We start from the raw sequence: 17,763 nt of genomic DNA, 5'->3' as shown, positions 1-17,763 counted from the left end.
TAATATTTCTCCACTTTTAAATATGTTTACGTTTAATCGAAATGTGAGAATACATCAAACAGGTATAAAACACCTTAACAGAACAGACTATCTCTCCTCTACAGCGATGACTGTGCTGTAATACTAAGGATCACCACAAGATGTCAGTGGAGCAACATGATAATTACATACTCAAACTTCCAGTGCTATAGCTCTTCCCATGGTCTGAATCTGGGTGGCCTTTGAATGGATTACACACGGATTTATTCCATAAAATTACTGTTGTAGGTTGAGCTTGGCAATATTTACTTATGCTTTATTGCCTACATAAAAATCCTTCTGATGTTCTGAGTCTGAAAACGGACAGTTGAGGGGATAACCACTGACGCATACTTACTAAAATCACATAGGTGGTAGTGATACACCACAATAATCTTACCTACTTCAAATTATGTTTTATGTAAACTCTTAGCTTTCCTTTTCTGTCTCCTTGTATTACTGATTAATGTTTTTCCAGTAATTACCAAGAATGTTTGCAAAGAAATTTACTTAAAAAATCTATTGATGGATTTGTACATTAATGCACATTTCTAAATCATATTTGTAAAGAAATAAACCAACATTTTGTTCTGTATTATTTGGGTTGCCTTTATCAACTGATCACATTTCAGATTTCTGAAGTTTTTTAATTTATGACGGTGCAAGAATGCACTGAAAAGAGAAGAATGCGGAGAGATGCTGAAGTTACAAAAAAAATTCCAGTGCAGTTCAAGAAGTTTTTTGTGTTTGAGATGCTACTTTTCAGTATCTATTTAAGCTGTGTTTACTCATATTTACCTTAACATAAAACATTGCTTCACCCCATTCAAATATTTTTGGTTAAGTTTGGATGAACCATATTGACTGATATTATTATAAACTAATTAGACTTAAGTTTAAAAAAGTGGGAATGTTATACATGAAGAAAGAGAGGGAATCGTTGGGTTAGTCTGTGTATGTTTCTTACCTAGTGTTGGGGCACTTAGTGCCATTACACCATAGTAGGAGAAGGGTCCCGTTTCAAATTTCATATTTTCATTTCCAGCCTCCACTTCCACACGACCCTGTGGACCACCCACACACAAAACACCATGAATCACAAACTACTGAAGTAACTCTTGCAACACTATACAACTCTGCATTAATCACTCTATTCTCTATATTACCAAAAGTATTCACTCATCTGCTTTTGCATGCATATGAACTTGAGTGACAGCCCATTCTTAATCCAAAGGGTTTAATATGATGTTGGCCCAGCATTTGCAGCTGTAGCTCAACTCATCTAGGAAGGCTTTCCACAAAGTCTAGGCTTGTGTTGATGGGAATTTGTCACTATTCTTCCAGAAGCGCATACATGAGGTCAGACACTGGGATGAGAAGGCTTGGCTCAGTCTCAGCTCTAATGTCACTTTTCCACCACATGGATATGGCTCGGCACGCTTAAAGCCTGTCGCTTTTCCACTGGCAGGGCTCCACCACAAAATGGAGCCGGTGATGTCGAAAACCACAACAATGGCGGCGCAAAACCACAAAAGTTAGGCACTATTTACTCATCGCGTAATTGCGTGTTATTTTAGTTTTTTGGACTAAACACCGCTCCTTGCCTCAGTTCTCAAAGATCAAATTTTACTTTTAGTTGCACTTTTGGCCATCGACCCAAGGAGCAGATAAACCTCTTACAAACACCTCGAGGTAAACGGTTGGAACCCGAGTGAGCCAGAGTGAGCTGGGACTGAAAACTTACCCGGAACTAAGGGGCTGAGCCCAACTCCTGAAAAGCAACCCCACACCAAACTTTACACCAGGCAAAATGAAGTCAAACAAGTACCATTCTGCTGAAAACCGCCAAACCCAGACTTGTCCATGAGATTGCCAGAAGGAGAAGCATGATTAGTCTGTCCAGAGAACTCCACTGCTCTAGAGTCCAATGGTGACATGCTTACACCACTGCATCTGACGCTTTGCATCACACTTGGTGATGTAAGGCTTGGATGCAGCTGCTCATCCATGGAAGCCCATTCCATGAGGCTGTCTACACACTTCTCTTGAGCTAATCTGAAGGCCACATAACATTTGGAGGTCTATAGGGATCAGAGCCAGTCCAGACATTCCTAGGGTCCTAAGCAAATTTTTATAAGGGGCCCTCCTACCTGAACTCTAAGCCAAAATGTGACCATTTTTTTGTGACTCTCCACTCGTATTTTCTTGTAGCTGTATATACTCTAGCGTGCATCATTGTGTCACCTTAAATGTTGCAGTAGTTTTGACCAAACACCTGCAACTGCTTCACTGTTTAAGCTGAAAAGGTAAAATATGCCAGTGTTATTGTGATTGTGTGAATAACGTGGCAGCATTTAAGGTGGAACTGAAACTTTGCACTTGATAGTAACTGTGTCATGTTTTAAGGTGGAATGGAATAGTAAGAAAGTTTCAGAGTGTACTGTGTGTTTGGAGAAGTTCAAATGAGTACTAGACCATATAAAAACACCAGTATATGTTTACTTTTCTGCTTCATAGTTTGGTTCATGACACTGTGAGGCTTTTAAGGTTGTGGAGAGCAGCTGCGCAGTGCATGCCTCCTCTAAATATATTCCTGCGACTATGTTATTAGACTATTATTTTTTAACAATGCAACCTTGCGAAGAACAGTCACAGGTTTACCTCATTGCTGTTACCGCAGCTCAGTGTCGTGGAGTCATTTTCCCTTTTTTTTTTTTCATATCCTGAAGGGTAGTTTCGCTTCATCTTCTGATGATACACTAAGTCTCCCTAACTTGATGCAAGGGGGCCTTTATTAATTTGTGGGGCCCTACGCAGCATGTTTAGTGAGGGTAGTCCAGCTCTGGCAGGGGTTGACTTTGCAGACAGTTGGCGTATTCTGCAAACTATGTGCCTCAGCATTTGCTGACCTGCTCTGTCATTTTACATGGCCTACCACTAACTTGCTGTCATTCCACTGACTGTGGAATATTTAGTAGCAAGGAGACGTTCAATCATGGTACCATGCTGGAATTCACTGAGCTCCTGATAGCGATCTATTCTTTTACAAATGTTTGTAGAAGCAGCCTGCATGCCTAGGTGCTTGGTTTTATAAATCTGTGGCCATGGAAGTGAATGGAACACCTAAATTCAGTTATTTGGATGGGTGAGTGAATACTTTGGCCATATAGTGTACAATTCAGTGCATTAATATAATAAAATTACAAATTAAAATTAAAATAAATATAAAATAAAATAATCAAAGTTAAATCAAAGTACTTTTAAAATATGCAAATGCTAAATAATAATAATAATAAAAGGCCAATTAAAAAAAGCTCATAACACTGTCCTCAGACCAGCGATGCCAAGTGAACAACAGCTATCAGTTGTGTGGAAGATTAGATGGCCAGATGAAGCAGTAGTCGGAAGAGAGACTGATGGGTAAATGGACAAAGAGGCCTGTGATTGATTCAGTAGGGTTAAGTGTGTATGTTTGATTCAGTGAGAAGCGCTTGTGAGAACTGAAGTCAGGAATGTGAGAACTGCAGCATCAACATAGCACAGTTAATCCTCACTGAGACAACACAGTTCTCTGACATGCACACACACACAACCACACATACATACACACAATAACCACACAAAAACACACACAACTGCATAACTGATCTTGTAACACATGCATTCTTGGTTTCTCCAAAACTTTCAATTTCACATTAAACCCCATTAAATGATTTTTTTACATTGTTTGAATAACTGAAATATGGAAGAAACTGAAAATTGTGAAACATGGGTGGAATTTCTCTTTAAGATCTAAGCTAATTTTTAGACATCACAAGGCATGGCACTGCTCAGTACAAATACAAAACATAATAACTTGCATATTAATGACCCCTACATTTCTCACTCAGCAAATGGTTAACATTTTAGCTTAAAGTGCAAGTATGGAAGCAAATCTGTCTCATCAGACTTTGAAATATTACGACATTTGAATTTGTAGCACTGATTTTTGTTTTTGCACTGAAATAATGCATCTGAATTTTTTTTGCACGGAAAAAAAATGCATCTGAATTCTTTTTTGCACAGAAAAATATGCATCTGAATTCTTTTTTGCACTGAAAAAAAGTGCATCTGAATTCTTTTTTGCCCGGAAAAAAATGCATCTGAATTCTTTTTTGCCCGGAAAAAAAATGCATCGGAATTTTTTTTTGCACTGAAATAATGCATCTGAATTCTTTTTTGCACTGAAATAATGCATCCGAATTCTTTTTTGCACTGAAATAATGCATCCGAATTCTTTTTTGCACTGAAATTATGCATCTGATTTTTTTTGCACTGAAATAATGCATCCGAATTCTTTTTTGCACTGAAATAATGCATCCGAATTCTTTTTTGCACTGAAATAATGCATCCGAATTTTTTTTTTTCACTGAAATAATGCATTCGAATTTTTTTTTTCACTGAAATAATGCATCTGAATTCTTTTTTGCACTGAAATTATGTATCTGATTTTTTTTTGCACTGAAATTATGCATCTGAATTTTTTTTTGCACTGAAATAATGCAATCCGAATTTTTTTTTTCACTGAAATAATGCATCCGAATTTTTTTTTCCACTGAAATAATGCATCCGAATTTTTTTTTTCACTGAAATAATGCATCCGAATTTTTTTTTGCACTGAAATAATGCATCTGAATTTTTTTGCACTGAAATTATGCATCTTAATTTTTTTTTGCACTGAAATAATGCATCTGAATTATTTTTTGCACTGAAATAATGCATCTGAATTTTGCTGCCTATGATTTTAAGTCTTCAGATTTACACCTCTGAATATTTTGCTTTGAAATTATGCATCTGAATATAACTGGTCTTGAATAGAACTCATGGATTTTCAACAACACGTTTTCACTGTTATTATTCAAGGTTAATAAATTCAGCAACAAAAATGCTACTAGTGCAGCATTTAAGGTGAACGAGAAAATCCTAATGAATCGATTGCTCATTCTTGGTGTAATCTGATAGAGTGTGTAATTTTTTGTAACTCGTATTTTGGTATCTGAATTTCGTCTACCGAATTTGAGCAACTTTGAAATATATTGTTTGATTTTTTTTAGCTTGAATTTTTTTTATCTGAATTTATTAACATTGACTAATAACAGTAAAAATGTGTTCTTAAAAATTCACGAGTTCTATTCAAGAGCAATTATATTCAGATGCATAATTTCGAAGCAACATATACAGAGGTGTAAATCTGAAGACTTAAATTCAAAAGGCAGCACATTTCAGATGCATAATTTCAGTGCAAAATATTCAGTGCTACAAATTCAAAGGTGGTAATATTTCAAAGTCTGGTGAGACAGATTTGCCATAGAAAGACAAAGCAGTCACACACAGATGACCCTGGCCTGAGTACTGGACACTGAAAAATGAACAGACTCACTCATTCACACTCAAGGCTCAAACTCAATCACTCAAAAAAAAAAAAAAAAAAAAAAAAAAAAAAAAAAAAAAAAAAAAAAAAAAAAAAAAACTGAGATTGAGATTGTATGTGTCTAAATGTGTGAATATTTTTTCTTACCCTCATAAACAGGCTACTAACATCTTTTCTTATAGATGTTCTTCTCTCTCTCTCTCTCTCTCTCTCTCTCTCTCTCTCTCTCTCTCTCTCTCTCTCTCTCTCTCTCTCTCTCTCTCTCTCTCTCTCTCTCTCTCTCTCTCTCTCTCTCTCTCTCTCTCTCTCTCTCTCTCTCTCTCTCTCTCTCTCCTCTCTCTCTCTCTCTCTCTCTCCTCTCTCTCTCTCTCTCTCTCTCTCTCTCTCTCTCAATGCCAGTAAAGGTCAGTTTGAGAGGTTATTTAAGCTCCTGACTTGTACCGCTGTGAACTGCTGCTGCTAAGCTCCTCAGGCCTCCACTTGCCTTCCTCCTGTTCTCTTGCTCTGCTCTGTTTCATCCTCTAGCTGTCTCCTCTCTCTTCCTTGCTCTCTCTCTTTCACGAGGTAAATCACCTATCCATTGCAATTGGCTCTGAAAAATGTGTTCTTTTGTTGCAAATGTACTAGTTGGATGAGCTTCAGAAACACTGACAAAAATACACTGACCCTATTAAATCCAATCAGAAACTGTGGCTCTTAGTTAACATCCAGTTCTCAATAAAATACTATGCTACAGAGCTGCACTAGTAAACCTGAAGACAAATTATGAAAAGGCAAATCTGCCACGGGCGGCACGGTGGCGCAGCAGGTAGTGTCGCAGTCACACAGCTCCAGGGACCTGGAGGTTGTGGGTTCGATTCCCGCTCCGGGTGACTGTCTGTGAGGAGTTGGTGTGTTCTCCCCGTGTCTGCGTGGGTTTCCTCCGGGTGCTCCGGTTTCCTCCCACAGTCCAAAAACACACGTTGCAGGTGGATTGGCGACTCAAAAGTGTCCGTAGGTGTGAGTGTGTGAGTGAATGTGTGTGTGTCTGTGTTGCCCTGTGAAGGACTGGCGTCCCCTCCAGGGTGTATTCCCGCCTTGCGCCCGATGATTCCAGGTAGGCTCTGGACCCCCCGCGACCCTAAAATTGGATAAGCGGTTACAGATAATGGATGGATGGAAATCTGCCAACCACACATTAGTAAAAAAAACCAAATTCTTAAAACAAAATCTTTGCACTGTAACATGCACATGCAAATTAATTTTTGGTGTTGCAGATTTAGGGTCTTGGAAGTGATTTCCAGATCCTAAATTGTATGCTTAGGTTTGTAGAAACAAGAATAAGACAAGGACATAGTCTAAGACAAGACCAACACCAGGACACATTCAGTCCAAGTCAAGACAGGGACTGTCTTTCAGGTACTTAAATGTTTTTCAAAAGATACAAATAGAAGAAAATATTGAAATACAGTAAATGAAAAAATACATATTCTTATGTGTTTATGTATGTGTGTACATGTACATAAATACATACATACACAAGAGTGTAATTTGTAAACTTTGTATCCCAATCTTGGCATTGACTCTTGTTCACTACCATTTCTAACTACAGCAAACAGGGTTTTTCCAAATCTTTATCAAACCTTCTATGAAAAAAATGTATCACTGAGGCAATAAATAAATAAATATTTTAAATACAGAAACTGTGCATGTACAATAAGTGAGTACATTTATCATGACTACATCATAAAATGTTATGTCTCTTTTCATTATTTTACAAGTTCAGAATGTTTTCTGCCCTCTCCTGTGGAGATATTCTGTTTTCCAGTGATAATTTGCAGGCAGGTCTTTCACAAAACACTACTTCCATTACGAAATCCCCCTGTTGTGCATTTCATTTCTCCTTTCACCCATTCATTTTGCTCATTTCTCCCCCCACTCACACATTTCTGTTATTCATTTTCTTCTCCTCCTACGCACTCCTTTTCTACTCTCTCACAGCAGCACATAAACATATACCTGAAAATGAATAACACTGGAAATAAACAGTTAGCCAGTTAAGTGTTTCAGGAAAGAGGTAATTACAGACAGTTCAGTCCATGTGAGTGCTGTATTCCAGCAGGCTCTCATTCAGGGTATCAGCACATCAGCCAGAGGAAGTATTAAACTCGGTGTGGCCCAAAATAAACAGCAGCTTGGATCAATTTTCTCCTGCTGCTATTTTCGTTTGACTACAAAATGCACTTCAGCTTTTAAAGAGGGGCTTCATAGACATTGGACAGCAGTCTGCTCACAACGAAGTCTGAAAGAAAAACCGAGGGGAGATAAAAAATAATGCTCCTGAGGGTTATTTTTCACAAGCTTTTAGTGCTACTTTGATGTTTTCTGAAGAGATACTAATGCAGGATGTCATGTTTCAGCTACAAAGCTTCATCACTAGGGCTCTCACTATTGATAATATTAGAGCTGGCATAATCCAGCAACCATAGTACTGAATAAAAATGTCAAAGAATGTCATTGTACTTTACTTCACAACAACAAATGCTTCATTCCAAAATGCTTGACAAATTAAGAAATATTCAGATAACCTTCACATTCAAAGCACTATGTGGCAACAATGCACATTAATGTAAGTATTAGACCCACTGGATAAATTACAATTATGTAAATTATCACACATCCTCTACAAAGAACACGTTTTAGGTAAATAATTACTACATTTATCCTGAACTTAATAAGGAGGGGGGTGTAAACTGAACACATTACATATTTTTCCTAATATGTTAAATAGAAAAAATGTATTTGTTTAATAAAAACAACAGCAGAGAGAAATTAGGCAAGACTAGTTTTGCCGGACCACCAGTCACCATATAGCCATTGTCAAAGAGGTGCTTCTGGCATTTCAAAAAAAGCAAATGGTTACAAATTTAGTGTCCCAAACTGGAATGTGAAATATAACTGAACTAACAGTTCGTACTCACGCATGCATGTTCCCACATTAGGAGTCAGTCAGTCATTAAGCAAAAATGCCCGGTAGGCAGTCCAGCAAAAAGTTTGCAGACACCTGCTCACTCATTCATTCATTGTCTGTAACTGCTTATCCAAGAGTGTTTAAATTTCTGTATAAAACTGTACATAAAATACATTCTATGGGCTTTTCTTCTTACTAAAATATAGACTTATGCCCAATAATCACTCCACATTAATCTTTCATGAAGGTCACTTTCTCTGCTCTTAGCAGCGAGTGAGCAAGCTAATTGCCTTTTTTTTCCCTGAGGGGGATTTAAGAAAGTCATGCAGGAATAAATAACAGGAATACTGCACATGCTAATAACTCTATGGAGCCATAATCAAAATGGCCTTTATGAGCTTTTAGATATCAGCATTTATGAGCTTTACCCAACATAGCCATTGCCTATGTTGTTTACGCTGTTTGTAAACTACACATCTGCATTACTGCACTCTACAGAGATATCAACAGTGAAGTGGATAAGAGGCTGAGAGATATTGAGGAAAAATGCATTGTGGGTTTTTAATTTTTTCCCAAGAATATCGCTGTGATTATTTTCTATAATTTAATGTCCAGGCTTTTGTATTTTTTATACGTGCTTGTGATGTGGTACTCATATCTCATGTCATATGCATGTGCAACTTTGTGTTACAGTCGAACCCATTGACTGACTGATAAGAACAGAACTCTATCCAAAATGGCTCCCTGTTCATCATTTATTCATTCATTATCTGTAACCGCTTATACAGTTTAGGGTCGCAGTGGGTCCAGAGCCTACCTGGAATCATTGGGCACAAGGAGGGAATACACCCTGGAGGGGGCACCAGTCCTTCACAGGGCAACACACACTCGCACATTCACTCACACACTCATACCTACCGACACTTTTGAGTCACCAATCCACCTACCAGCGTGGCACCCGGAGGAAATCCACGCGGACATGGAGAGAACACCCCAAACTCCTTACAGACAGCCACCCAGACCAAAATTGAACTCACAACCTCCAGGTCGCTGGAGCTGTGTGACTGCGACACTACCTGCTGCACCACTGTGCCGCCCATCCCTATTCATTATTCCCTGTATTATTCACTATATAGTACACTATTATAGGGAACTGAATTCAGGAAGGTAGCAAACGATTTTAGACACTTACATCATGCAGGTTTTTACCAAACAATGGTAAGGATTATGGGTAATCTGCTATGTGCTATAGTTCATGGGCCTAACAAACTTTATTAACACAGTGCCAGTGCCATAGACCACAACCTTATAGACTAGTGCACACTCACTGTAACACCAAATGTCTTCAGTCACACTGTACTTTATTTATATACTTTATATACTAAATATTCTTTGTTATTTTCTCCTTTGTCATTCAGAGGAGAACGGCTTCTATATTTTAGTCTGTGTGCCTCTGAAGGTTTCCTCCATTTTTGTTCTTGAGTATTACAGTATAATACATCAATATTAGTGGCTGATATGGTATACACATGAAAAAAATTGGGTTCAAATCCCTGTTCAGACAGGAAAATCCCATTAATCAAGTAAGTGCTTAAATAAAAGAAAATTTTTAGCAGTCTGAAAATTGCACTCCTGATAATTGTGATAGAACACTGATTACACTTTCAGCAGTGATGTATAGGAATGATTAAGTCCTCTGAGGGTGTTGCCTTGCTTGACAATGACTTGACACTGAGAGTAAATGATAAACATGAAGACATGGCTCTGAAAGATTTATTGTCCATTACACATAATGATGGACGCACACACATGCAAATCATGTACATGTGTGAATCTCTGTCCCTCAGCTTAGGTCAGACTTGTTTACACTTTAACCAGAGCTGTGGTGATGGGACTTCAGAGTTTTTGCAACCTTGTTATTAGCCTGTTGTTGTGGGGTGTCCTGAATGTTTACATGTAAACAGCCCTCCACCTCCCCCACAGTCTAAATGGAACACTCCATATGTGAGGTCTATAATTTGGCCCCTAGCAAAGAGCAAACCACTAAAACCACTTGGGGGGGGGATGCGGCTCTGTGGCTAATGAGTATTTTTAGGCCAGTATTGACATAACAATATATGTCTGTGTGTATCTGTAACTTCAAAGAAAAATACACTTAGCCTTCAATTAGGTACAACAGTTCATTTTGTAAAATGACACACTAACACTGTAACACTGTAATGAATTAAAGCTTTTGTAAGGCAACAAAACACCTACACAGTTCCCTGAACACAAAAAAAAACCAACACTTTAAAATAAATATTCACAACAGCTTTTTTTTTCACTGAGAGAGAGAGAGAGAGAGAGAGAGAGAGAGAGATCACCCGTTTTAAATATACCATCACAGTTAGGACATGTTCCAGAAGAAAAAAAATTAATTACTATATTTCCATTCATTCATTATCTGTAACCGCTTATTCAGTTCAGGGTCGCGGTGGGTCCAGAGCCTACCTGGAATCATTGGGCGCAAGGCAGGAATACACCCATACACCCTGGAGGGGGCGCCAGTCCTTCACAGGGCAACACAGACACTTGGTCAATTTTGAGTCGCCAATCCACCTACCAACGTGTGTTTTTGGACTGTGGGAGGAAACCGGAGCACCCGGAGAAACCCACGCGGACACAGGGAGAACACACCAAACTCCTCACAGAGAGTCCATTTTATTCCTTTCATTAATTTTCTTTATCCAATTCAGGGTTGCGGAGCCTACCTGGAATCACTGAGTGCAAGGCAGGAACACACCCTGGAGGGGGCATCTATTCCAAAACCACACTATTAGTTTGGTTTGTTGTGAGACAATTTTCAAATGTAGCGTGTGTCTACAACTATGCATAATATTTGGACAATCCTTTATTTCGGGCAGCATTTACGGTTTCATTAGTTAAAGAGTATTAGCATATTGTTGGGAGACTGGAACAGAAAAAAAATAAGGAAAATAATTTCAGCAAACCTTTGGAGTGAGGGTTTGGGGGCATCAACCCATTTTTGACTAAGCGACAGAGCCACATGGGGGTATAAATAAAGCAGTAGCTGTATCCACTAGAACACAGCACATGCATGGAAAGATAATATGTGATTTATTTATTAGGCTCCAGAGTCAGCTCAGCAAGACCACAACTGTTCTGTACCTACTGTGGGGTATTTAACAGCGGAAATACCACCTGCCTCTATCCTGGCAGTCTGGGACACATGAAGAAAGGGCAAACATTTTAGACAGATCACAAAAACCTGTACCTTATGAAGCTCCTAATGATCTATCTGCCTGCAGAGAACTTAAAAATAGCTTAGAAAATAATTAAATTCACCCATGTGTTAGCTCCTTTAGTTTTACCTGCAGCTATGAGGATAATGTAGCTAAAATGTATTAAAGGTTTATATATACCAACTACAGAACCAGGCAGTTAAAATGCAATCATGGACAGGACCTTTAATTTTATTTTTTACTCTTGCAAAATATTTGCATTAAGGAAACAACATGCTAGTCACAGCAAACTGACACGCTGTGCCATATTGTTTATTAATCAGATATGGGTACCTATGCACCACTTGGACACAGGACACACAAGGCAGCCATGATGCATACGCAAACGTGTAGTTTACAGCAAGTATATCTATCCCCAACAGATTAAGTGGGCTAACTACACAATCCTTATAGGTAAAGTGCAAAATTATTTTTTTTTCAAACTAGAAGTCAAAAAACAACAAAGATTTGAATTTCTGTTGCACTGTCATACCACTCAGGTATGAGATAAATTCATGAACCTTGGGCCAAATTTGATTATGGACAGCAGACCCAAATATGTAACAAAACAATATGATCTTCAGTTCTTCATGTGCTGGAAAATCTGCTGATTAAGAGAATGTTTTTTCCTCTGTGGGCAGAGCCAAAATTTAATGTTAACGCCTCTCTTTGTCACTAGGCTGAGATTTCTTAGCCTAAATGTCTCTTAAATCGTTTTTGGCACTGTATATGTCATTTATATTAGTTCTTTAATGTAATAAAAACTGCAAGATTCTTTTGTGAGACAAATGGGTTCCTTTTTGTCATCACTTTCAATAACTTACTCGCAGTTGCTTGAACGTATGTAAATCTTTTTTTTTTTCTAGAGTGAGGCTCTCTAAAGAAAAACTGCACATGGAACATGAATAAACAGCATTTTTAAACAGTGCTGCTGTAATAACTGAATATATCCTTCACTGGGTGAAGTAAAAACCAGGCTCATATCTGCAGTCTCAATGTGGTTGTTTGCACATTGGAGAAAGAAATATACCAATGGGCAGAATGTCTACAAGAGAAAAATAAATCCTCAGTACTGCCAAAGAAAGCACAGATATTGTGTAGGCCTTTTTCTATTTTGGAAAGGGAAACAAGCAACAATCAACATTTTCACATTCAGTTCCTCTTTCAGGAACTGAAAACCTATGGCATTTCTGTATTCATCTCTATGTTTCTAACACATTCAGAGCTGCTGTACAACCTTGTACCACAAATGCACAAAAGAGGGCACACAAATCCATTCATTCATTATCTGTAACTGCTTATCCAATTCAGGGTCGCGGTGGGTCCAGAGCCTACCTGGAATCATTGGGCGCAAGCAGGAATACACCCTGGAGGGGCGCCAGTCTTCACAGGGCATCACAGACACACACACACACATTCACTCACACCTACAGACACTTTTGAGTCGCCAATCCACCTGCAACGTGTGTTTTTGGACTGTGGGAGGAAACCGGAGCACCCGGAGGAAACCCACGCGGACATGGGGAGAACACACCATGTCAAAAAATTTTGGAATGCAAATGTTCAGCTTGGTTATCACGGTAACAGCAACAGAGACATCATTCATTCATTGTCTGTACCGCTTATCCAATTCAGTTTTCGCAGTGAGTCCAGAGCCTACCCAGAATCACCGGGCGCAAGGCAGGAACTCACCCTGGAGTAGGCGCCACACTTACACGTATGGACACTTTAAAGATGCCAATGTGTAAGCTGGAGTGGAAACCCACGTGGACACAGGAAGAGCACACAAACTCCTCACAGACAGTCACCTGGAGCGGGTCTCGAACCCCCAACTCCAGGTCCCTGGAGCTGTGTGACAGTGACACTACCTGCTGGCCACCGTGCAACCCAACAGAGACATCAGTGATTTTTGTTAAATGAGTTTGCCCAGCTACCAAACAGCAGTAATACATATTTTTCTTGTTTTCGCTGTCTGTTGTTATAGTAACAGGTCAAAACAAAGAACAGATCTAAATGAGACAACAGAAACGGCAAATGCTCAATCAAAAATAATATTAATAATACTAATAATAATATTACTCTGCCCCTCTGCAGAACAGTAGTAGTTCTATATAGATAAAACATAAAAACTAACAGTTTTACTCGCTGCTGCTTTCCTAGTTCTTATTTCCTGCCCTTAAAAAGTGCTTTTCAAGTGTTTTTACCTGCAAGATGAGGATAAAGAAGTCCACAGCTTTGCCCCGTTGTAGAGGAAGTGCTGCTGTGAGCGCTTTTCATTTTCATTGAATTTGATCTCCTGAATTACATCTGGGTGCTTCAAGATCCTCAATAATACCTTCTCAGAGATCTGAGCCTGACTGAACAAACTCACCTCTGTAAGACAGAAGAGGAGAGAGAGTGGAGAAACAGAGGAGAAATATGGACAACATTAATGTAGGCTAAATGCATTAAATAAAATTGAAAAATTCAACATAATAATTATATTAAAATACCCACATAAAAAGTGCATTAATGCTTTGTTTGACCAAGCTTTTTCCATACACTCCACAGTCAGAGTCAAGATGCTGAGCCAGCACTCATGACCTCCTACTGACCACAGAGCCTTTAACTAACACTACCTACTTCCACTTTACTCAGCACCATGACTCCCCTCAACGCTAAATCAAGACTAGGCATTTCTGTTTTATCTAGGTGCTGGAATGAATTCTGTACCTGTGCTAGGAAGCGGTGGGCAGCAGCAGCAGCTGTGGAGAAATCTTGACTTTAGATTCACTCTCGTGTTTGAAGGCAGAGAAATCTCGCTTGTTCTTATTGGGTGCCACTTTCTTTCTGGTGCGATTGTCAGCTGATGCAAATGGAACAAGAAAGTAAATGATTAGACACAAGTTCATCAACATCACTCAATAATAGGTACACAACATGTTCAGGGTTTTAATTCACCATGACATGCTAGCACTTTTAATGATTAAGAGATTACTGAGTAAAGCAGTTGAAATGTAAAATATTTGTGTAACAATATTACCACAAGAAAAGACTAAACTAAACAAGAAAAGACTAAACTAAACTTTAAACTTTCATATTAACTTTGCAGCTTAGACCTCAGCCAAAGCTATGAGAACCATATGGAAAAAAAGATGCACAAACAAATGAGTCAAAGGCCTGTTCCACCAGTCACCAGCCCAACATGACCCATCATTGCTGAGTTTTTTAAGGAAGTATGACTCTGCTGTATATATAATTTTTCGTGATATTTTTTGCATCTGTTCATGGTGACTAAGTAAATGTAGTGTTGCATGTGATTATGCCAGAATAACAGGTTTGAAAACTTCAGATTTCTCTGAGAAACAAACTCACTGTAGAGGTCAGACTCATCCAGGATTTCTGACTTGATGATTTCTTCAATGACATCCTCTAAAGTCACCAATCCCAAAACCTCATAAAATGGATCCCCCTCCCCCTCGTTATTCACCTTCTGAACAATGGCCAGATGAGATTTACCTGTGAAGAAAATCATTACACAGAAGACATAAGTCAATTTAGTTGTCTTCCAGCAGCTGGTTTCTTAAACTGATTAAAACAACTTTTCTGACTCAATGAGGCTTACGGGTACAGGAGAGAGATTGTTCAAACACAAGAATGTTTTTGCTGAGAAGTTTCCTTCACTCATCATACTTCCTGTTTATCACTATTTTAAAGTACTCTAGTAGAATTCAGCATATTACAAGAAATCTGTTCACAATAGAAAAAAAGCAATGAGACACCATCTGGCATAAAGCAGTAATACAGTGCAATATAACACATTGTTCATATAATAAAAAAATAAGGAAATTAAGCAACAGTAATCCATTTCAAATAAACTAAGAGCAATGTATTTAAGTAGCAGGTATTAAAACAGCATGTGCCTTACTGTAAGCATCAATAGTAAAGTCAAATTTCACTATTTATTTTTTTATTAAGTTTTTCATTCAGTGCTACTTTGCATATTAATGATATGACTGTTTATGGACTTTAGCCCTTGTTTGTTATTGTGAGAGCCTGATAAAGTAGAACTCCTCAGAAATGCTGAATACTGCTTAGGGCCTGGATTCAGCTTATCAGGAGAGGGTGAGTCTCACTATAACACACACTCAAACATGCAAATCACACACACACACCCATATACAAACCAGACCTGATGGCAAAATTAATGAAGAAGATTAGTACTGTACATTTACCTAGCCCTATAGTCTCACAACAAAAATATCAAATCAACAAATAATAATAAAAAAAATCATACAGACTATTTTTGGGGAAAAAAGACATAAAAAATATTTACTTATTACTTGTTCATGCACTTATCAAATGTGAATTTTACTGTGTGTCTGATGATAAGAAGACTCCAGCAACACTGCAGTGCCTGATCCTCTTGTGCCAACAGAACACAGGCTAACAACAACACCATATCAGTGTCTCTGCAGTGCTGACAATGATCCTCCACCCAAATCATGATAAAAAGCAAAAAGACTGAAGAAACAAAAAAGGTATTTTTAATGTTATGACGTGATGTGTATCAGAAATTATTTGTGGTAAAGATATACAATGGAAGCACCCAGGAAAGAGGGCACAATGTTCATCCAAGGTGGTCCTGGTGCAGTAAAGGGGACATCTACAATTTTAGGGAAATGCTGTTTCCTCTTGTTCGTTTACATTCAGAAGCTCCACATATTTTAATGTATAACATAACATTAATGTTTAAAGTAACGTATTTTAATGAAAAAAAAATATATACTGTTGTTTTTATGTTGCTGAAGATTAACTTGTCTGCAAGTTTTATTCACTGTAAGTTTGAATTACTACAGAAAATCATTTGTAACTCAGGCTGTTTAATTTTGTAGTAATTTCAGTAATGACATTAGCCATCCCTGAGTTTGGAGACATTTTCATCTTCAGTAATCCAGTAATTACTTTTTTTATTTACTGACACCAGGGTGCATAAACACATTAGACCGGTTTCCAGCACACAAACAGACACGACAGAGAGAGAGAGAGAGAGAGAGAGAGAGAGAGAGAGAGAGAGAAGGAAACAACGATGTGTCTATACTCTTTAAAAGAATGAAGAGAAGACAAACAAAGCATTGTGAAAAGTAGGCAGGATTTGGTTTTTCTTTACTGAATTCTCCCCAGCCAAGTCCTTATGTTTCCAACAAGTGTTACATCATTAACAAGAAGACTGTGATTGACTGCAGCATGTTAAACTACACAGTGACTTAAACAATGATCTATTACACAAAGCATGTTTTAAAAAAGGGTTGTACTATTAGATTTCGCTGCACTTGTAAAACAATTAACCCATGCCTTAACAAGCCTCCTAGCTGCATTCCTGTAGTGAGAACAAGAGAGAAACAGGGAAAGAGCAATACAAAGAGTGCATGAAAGAGAGAGTGAACACCAGAGAAAGCCCTCCAAATAACTACATGCAAATGATATAATATAAAAATCTAATCAATTAAAACCTTTTTACTTAGATACTGAAGCATTTCTGTGAAGATTTGATGTCACTCAACCACAATACCATTAGTGACATCAAGACCACAAATGACACTCCAACTCATCCCAAAAGAGATCTTTGTTCCACTGCTTCACAGTCCTGTGTCACTCAGTACCCCTCACACTGACATTTGGCAATGGGCATGATGAAGTTAGGCTAACTGCCAAATATGTCATGCAACAGGCACTGTACCCATACAAACATCCTTCATGACTGGTCAAAATTATGTATTGTGAAAAAAAACTGCAGTGCATAAATGTAGCTATAGGTATCATGGAGAAAGGACATTTGCTACAACAGTGGCTTAATATAAGATACAGTGCAGATAGGTGAATACGGTGATAAATTACAGATAGTTGATATCATTGTGCAGCACTATGGCAAAGCATTTAAGAGTCTCAGCTGGCTGTGTGGTTCAGAGTTTTAAGACAGGAGACAATGAAGTGCATGCTGAATAACAGAGGATGAGGCAACGTCCTGACAGCATTTCTGGAGAGCTCAGAGTCAGTGTAAATCTGACTGTGAGAGCAATTACTTCATCTCTCTCTCTCTCTCTCTCTCTCTCTCTCTCTCTCTA

General features: G+C 38.3%; 1 pseudogene; it reads right to left on the bottom strand.

The window, feature by feature from the left end:
- LOC136679058 (metal transporter CNNM4-like) overlaps positions 1–17,763 on the bottom strand; it is a 39,016-nt pseudogene that overhangs the window by 7,668 nt on the left and 13,585 nt on the right.

The sequence above is a fragment of the Hoplias malabaricus genome, chromosome Y (genome assembly GCF_029633855.1).
Source record: "Hoplias malabaricus isolate fHopMal1 chromosome Y, fHopMal1.hap1, whole genome shotgun sequence".
NCBI lineage: Eukaryota > Metazoa > Chordata > Actinopteri > Characiformes > Erythrinidae > Hoplias > Hoplias malabaricus.
The sequence above is the reverse complement of the archived record's forward strand: the minus strand, read 5'-3'. Positions and strand labels throughout refer to the sequence as shown.